We start from the raw sequence: 6,850 nt of genomic DNA on the forward strand, positions 1-6,850 counted from the left end.
AAATATTGTAAAAGCTTATTTAATTTAATCAGAACTTAAATATTAAGCCAAACTTCATTGCACAATGTGTTCCTTTAATGGAAAGAGCTAATGAAAAACACACTAGGCCAAATTCACTCTATTTTCTTCACCAGGGAGATTATTTGCTCCTTTATTACTGAGGATCATTTGTTTTGCTTCATTTTGCTGGGAACAGTCTGCAAATTTGTATAATCAGACTGTGTTCTGCATATATTTTTCATGGTTATTCTGAAAGAGTTTTGTCCTTGTTTCTACCCCTGTAAGGGTGCGCTTTTTTTTTTTTTTTTTTTTTTTTGTAATATGAATCTTGGCTGGATGACTCACTGGGACACTAACTTTATCTTCATCTGTTTTACAGTAATTGGACTGGAGTAATTTTTGTAGCTGTATCTGAGATTGTTTCCCGCTTTGAACTCACCAGTCATACTGTCATGTGTTAATTTTAGTGATTACACAAACTAGACTCTAGCCAATAAAGTTATTGTAGTCAAACACATGGCTCTAATCCAAATCTCTCTTACTTTATCTTCAGTGGAGTAACTGTTACTTCACACTATGAATGGACTACAATCAAATAAAAATATTCATCATGATAGCTTGTCAGCAGAACAACGCGCAGTATTCCTTCTTCTGGTGTACAGTCTGGGATTTCCTACAATTACATTCTGCCTAAAAATGCCTGAAAGTCTCCTATCTAGGTTATAAAAGGAATGCCACTCAATAAGGAAGAAAAAAAGGAAATTGTTCAATGTTTTAGTTTTCATTCAGGTAAAATCCCAGTTCTGAAGGAGCATAGAAGCATGTGCTTAAAATGAAGTATGTGTTCAAGCCCCCTTGAAGCCAGGTAGATTGTAAGCATATGTTGAAATGCTTATTTAAATTGGGGCCTTAATTATTATGTGCTATGAGATTGAACTATGTTTAATATTATTTTCATACATCTATATTTATATATGTGTGGGTGGGTGTGCAAGGATATATGTAAGCTGCTCACTAAAAAACATTAAAAATGAAAAGAAAAAAAAGTCCACCCTCGCCCCTTCCCATAAAGTGACAGATTATTTGATGTTTTTGACAAGCAAGGTTTTAATGTTTAGTTGAAATGGCCATTTTTTCAATGAAAGAAAAATGAGTCTGACTTTGCTTTTACTAACCTTTCTGGCATTGTCTGTTGTATGTGCACACACTGCTGCCAGGATCCCATTCCATCCTTGCAGGCCTGTGCAGAGTGATCAGGCACATCTCGTTCAAGTAGAGTGAATCTCAACTGGCATCTCGTTTTCTGTGCTTTAATGGATCAGCTATCATTTTAATTCATATCTGTTCTCTAGTTCTATCAATTATTTCTATAATTTATGTATATTGAGTTTAAAGTTACACGTTACACATTACATGTTATAGTGGATTTTCTCCATGATAAATCTCTGTCCCATCAGTTTACTGCCTGAATAGCTCCACAGAACGTTGTCTAATATCACTGGCCTGTGCCCTACCAAGACAAGCTGGTGTTTCTGATATTGTGCAAATGCAGGTAACTAATAAAATGTGGGTGCGGGTGTATGGGGGGGTTAATAAATGATCATAAATACACAGGTTAAAAATGTTTCATAGACCGTCAAATGTAAGCTAAGGAGAAAATGAAAACTTTGAGGAGGGATTTGATTTGGGGTGGGGGGCAAGATGTTTGGCTCCATTTAGGGAGAAGGAGCAGGAACAAGGGAAACAGCATAGACTGTCCCAAGGAAGGGACAGAAATATGGTCCAGGAGGAAAGCAGCACACTGGTAGGAAATGAAGGAAGGTAAAGCAGAGTCCTAAGGGCTTTTGCAAGGCAGGAAAGTGGTTTTGAACTGAGTTCAGCAGTGGATAAGAAGGTGACAGGGGATGGGAACAACACGAGCCTGTTTCTTAGAATGAGAAATAATCCAGCCACAAAATCCTGTATCCATTAAAGTTTTGAGAAAAGAGACATTTTTTTTTTTTTCTGATCTTTTTAAAATATAAAGGGGATTTGCAATTGTTGAGCTGTAAAGCCAGGTCTTGGTAAAGTATTGCTTGTAAGGTAGTGACAGACCTGCCAGCAAGGAGATGCAATGAGGCTGGGAAAGCTTGGGCCTGTTGAGAGTGTACCTTTGGAGACTTCAGCTCACAGCTGGGCATCGTGCAGCTCCCAGGGCATATCAGTCCACTGCATCACATCCAAAAGCTACATGGAACAGAGAAAGAGGGGTAAGACAGGCATAGAAATATCAGAAGCATTGCAAAACTGATTATTGGTACAGCTAGGGAGATATCCCCATCTCAGGCACTTGCTCTGAACACCGTCCACCAGATCAAGTGGCCCTTGTGGACACCATCCAAGACTTGGTGAAGGAAAACAACCAAAGACACATGGAAAGAGGGCAACTCTGAATTCTTCTGGTGCATTTGCTTATCCCCCACCTCCCTGCTCACAAGTGAACTGCTCTCCAGTCACTTCTGGTCATATTTCAAGGGCCTGCCACATCCATGCTGTGGGCAGGTGGGCACAACAGCAGAGACTGAACATCTAAGTCCTTCCTGCTCACCTCTGCACCCTGGAGGCAGGGAGTACTTGTCTGAAGAGATATGTTACATGCCACTGACTAGTGAATAAGAAGTCACGAACAAAGAACAAGGCAAAAAAGAGACTTCTGCTTTTAAAGGCAGACCTTGAGCAAAGGTGAGGATGCCCAGGACTCCTGGGTTCTGCAGCTGCCTCCAGCAGATTTCTTGCTAACTTTGTCCCCATTCAGCATTAGCAGTTGCTGCCAACTCCCATAAATGTATCTCCCATATGGCACTTGAAGGCTCTAGCCCTATTACCCAATAAGCAAGAAATATGTGTTGTCATTAGGTTTTAATCACAGCTGGGCTCGACCAGGATGCTCAGCAAAACCCCCAAGCCAGTTGGTGCAGCTCTGTCTCTTAGCATGCAGAAGGCAAATGGCTGCAGGGATGTTTTATGTTTCTGTTCCATCCCTGAAGTTTCCTGTTGTTTAGAAACCTCCTGGATACAAGGGAGATGAATTATTGATATGCCAGCCTTGGGAAGGAAAAAGCAAGGCAAGATCAGAAAAAGGGAAGGGACCTTTGTCTGGAGTAAACTGTATAAAAAAGCAGGACATTTGGTTCCCAAGGAGCTGCACACAATAAAGAGAAATCAGGCTACCATGGTCTGTGTGGTTTATAAACTGCCAGTCACGTGTGATTCAGTGCATACCTCTGGCTTTGCTGCACGCACACTGGGTACAGCAGTTGCACCATTGCCCCCAGCCTGTGGAGCTGGTCTTTAGGGCCTGGTAGCAGACGAGACTGTGTGCCTCGTATACTCCAGGGTGATGCTCAGCGAGAACAACAGCCATCTGGCCACGCGCAGAAATTATTTAGGCAGAATTAGTCTCGAAAAGGACTTTTTCAACTGCACATGCCCTGCAGCAGGTGCATCCCTTTAAAGTGACACCACCATGCCCTCGGAGGGGGCTCTGGCAGTAAGACACAGGAGCTGAGGAGTTCACCTGCATATGCTATGTACTCTTGTCTGGTTTGATTAGCCCCATCAGCTGGGACATTGCTTTTCTGCATGATTAATATGTGTGGCATTGTACCACTGATATCTTCCTACTTCTCTAAAGCTCCTATATATGGCTCACCACCAGCCACTTCCCCCTCAGCTGCATGCTGAAGGCAGGCAGGAAAGTTGCAAAAACACTTGTTCACTCTTCCATGTAACTATGTCTACACTATTCTTAGAAAGTAGAGAGACATGCTCTAAAACCTTACAGCACATCTCTAGGTACCTGCAACACCCATGTCATCTCACCACCGTGCCTCTGAACCCCCAGAGCAACCACAGGGACAGTGGCCACACCATAGGGTGCGTGAAGAGGACCCGCTGGGGGTGCTGAGCTTCAGCAAGGTCACCCTCACTCTGTCCTGGTCCTGGAAAGATGAAAACAAAAATAAGTCAGACTGAGATGCTTGTGGCTGATGGTTGTAGATGGAGAATAACTGAAAGATGCTGCCTGCCAGGAAAGAGAAGCAAAGTACTGGTCTTTCAGTTCAGTTGCAAAACCAAATGAGAGGAGTGCAAGAGGGAAGATCTGCTAGAAGTAGACCTGAAATGTGTGTTGGTTTGGGGTTGGGGTTTTCTATTTTGCAAATAAAGAAAGATTGGAGGAAAAAGAAGTTTGAGTTGAAGCCTGTATTTTGGTTCCTTCTTGAGTTTTTTATGTCATTCTCAAGCAGCTTCAATAAAACTGAAATAAGTCTGAAACGAACATTGGTTTTGAATAATGTTACTGAAGTGACTTTACTGAATGTCTTTAAAATGTCAACATTAAATGTTTGAATGTTTTCAAACTTGTTCTAACTACAACAATTCATTTCCCCTTACAGCAATTTTGTATTTATCCTAAATATGTGTTCACCAGTGGAAAAAAAAATGTGGCTAAAAGTTGTTACCCTGCATTATTTACCAGTATAAATTTTCACATGAAAAAATCTTACCAAAAATAAATGTCATCTGGTAAATAGTCCATCTGATTGGATGCTGCTTATAAGGGTGGACAGGGTCAGAAAATGTCATGACCTCCCTAGGTTTGACAGTTGGCAGCAGTGAATGGAAACCTCTTCCTATAATAGGATAAAAGATGTTTTAGGACTGCATTGGCCTCCAAGTCTATGAGTAAGTTAAGGAGCCCCTATAACAACACAAAGCGGGGGGAGTCAGCACAGGCCGTTTAAAAAAATAACAACTGCTGGTCAAGAGGTTTCAACATTTTTGTCTACATTTTCCACTCAGCATTTCTTTTGCTTTTTGGTTAAAAATAAGGAAGAGCAGCACTGATTCTTGAGTTTTGCCATCTTCAGAAAGTTTGTCTTTGTGACTCTAAGAATTGCCTTTTAGGATATTTGTGTACACAAAACAAATACCTGCATGCATTGAGGAAGTCTTCAATCACTTGATTACTACTGGTAGTAGATTAGTATTTACTTTGTGTTCAATTTGCTCTTTTTTTTTTCTGTAGTGCTGTTGTACCTTGTCACCACAGATTGGCCAGCGCTGCCATCTTTTTCCCCTTTGGTTTCATCTTTATTAAATCATAAGAAATCCACAGAGAGGGGGATTCCTCATGCAGCAACTGGAGCACCCACTGCCTGCCCCTAGTCAAAGGGCATCTCCTTGAATCCCTGGGCTGGAGCAACCAGCCAGCAATGCCAGCACCCATCACCAATGCCCAACCACTCTCCAGCAGTTCCATCTGTGAGCCTTCAAAGATCTTGACGGGCATCCACGAACACAGCCCGCCCCCCGGCACCGGTACGTAGAGCAGGACTGAGCAGAGCAGCATTTCAGCTCTTAGCCCTGATCTCTGGCATGCTTGTCACCTCCCCGGCTGGGGGAATTGACCCTCCACATCCCCTGCCGCCGGCCGGGGCTGGTCCTGGCCCCCTGGCGAGGCCTCCCACCGAGCAGCCAGAGCCCCAGTAAGGACAGGCCGGGGACTGGCCGCTCCTCCTGATGAAGATAAATAATGCCGTGCAGATCAGCAGACTATCTGCTGTGTCCATCACCTACCACTCGATTAGCTGTAATGAGCTCTGGATGAGCCTGCACGGAGGAGTTGAACTGCTTAATTTGTTGGACTGGTAAGGCCTGAAGACCACAGAGGAGGCAGCAGAAGCACACTGGAACATACCTAGCAAATCCACAGAGATAGCAGCCGTTAATTAACTCTCTGTGTTTATTTGGAAGGACAGCCATGCACAGGATGAGTTTTAGCCCCTGGAATCCAACACATTTGGTTTCTTACCTCGTCCTCTCAAAGCAGATTTTCTCAGGGTTTTCAGACATTTATGGAACAACCGTCCTTATTTTTGCATTTCTATTTAAATATCGCCTCCCACTTTTTGGTGCCCAGTTTGATTTTCTCCCTTGCTTTGAGATTGCCAGCAGAGATTCCCAGTCTGGTCCTGCGGTACGGTAGGACTCCATGGCAGTCTCAAGACGCTTTCTGAAGCAACTCGGCAGCAGCCATCAATCGCAAACCATGTCCAGACCAGACCAGCACACTGCAGGGATATGCTGAGGGCTGGCAGAAAGGGAGGGAAAATTTGAGCCCAGAGAAATTCCATTGCACAGATACACAGGAGAGAGTACTCAGGTCCAAACGCATCTGGCATTTAGACAGCAGAGGCAAGCTTATCTCTTGCATTTTGTAATGAGAAGGTGGTGGGCCAGATCTCCAAAGGCATTTAGGTGCTTCAATATTTAACCTCCCACTGATTTCAGTGGGAGGCCCACAAGGAAATTGCGTGTCTAATTATGCTTGGAGGTCTGGCCCTAGAGCTCTGCTTTCCTGCATTGTTTATTTCCACTTCATTTATTTCTGCCCATGAAGGCAGTGGACAGCCTCCTCTCTGCCCCTCAGCCACCTCGGTAGGGCAAGTTAGTGCTGGGGGAGCCTGACCCCAATGCCAATCCAAAGCCTTCCAATCCACCTCTGGCTCAAAGCTGGCTGTGCACAAATACATGTTTCCCACCTGTAGTGTTGCACACTTGGCTGTGGGTATGGGAAGAAAGAACAAGGACAACAGGACAAGAGACAACAACACAGCAAAGGGTAAAGTGCAATTACAATGAAAGGTGTTGGGCTTTGGCATGAGATAGCCCATGGAAAGTGGCTGCAAAAGCTGGAGGAGAAGAGTGGGACATATATTCATCCCCCTTCTTCGCAAGGCATCTTTGGCAATGTTGATGGCAGAAGGTGCACAGCAATGACCATGCACAATTTGGACTGTCATCCCAG

Source organism: Cygnus atratus, chromosome 3, assembly GCF_013377495.2.
Source record: "Cygnus atratus isolate AKBS03 ecotype Queensland, Australia chromosome 3, CAtr_DNAZoo_HiC_assembly, whole genome shotgun sequence".
Taxonomy (NCBI): domain Eukaryota; kingdom Metazoa; phylum Chordata; class Aves; order Anseriformes; family Anatidae; genus Cygnus; species Cygnus atratus.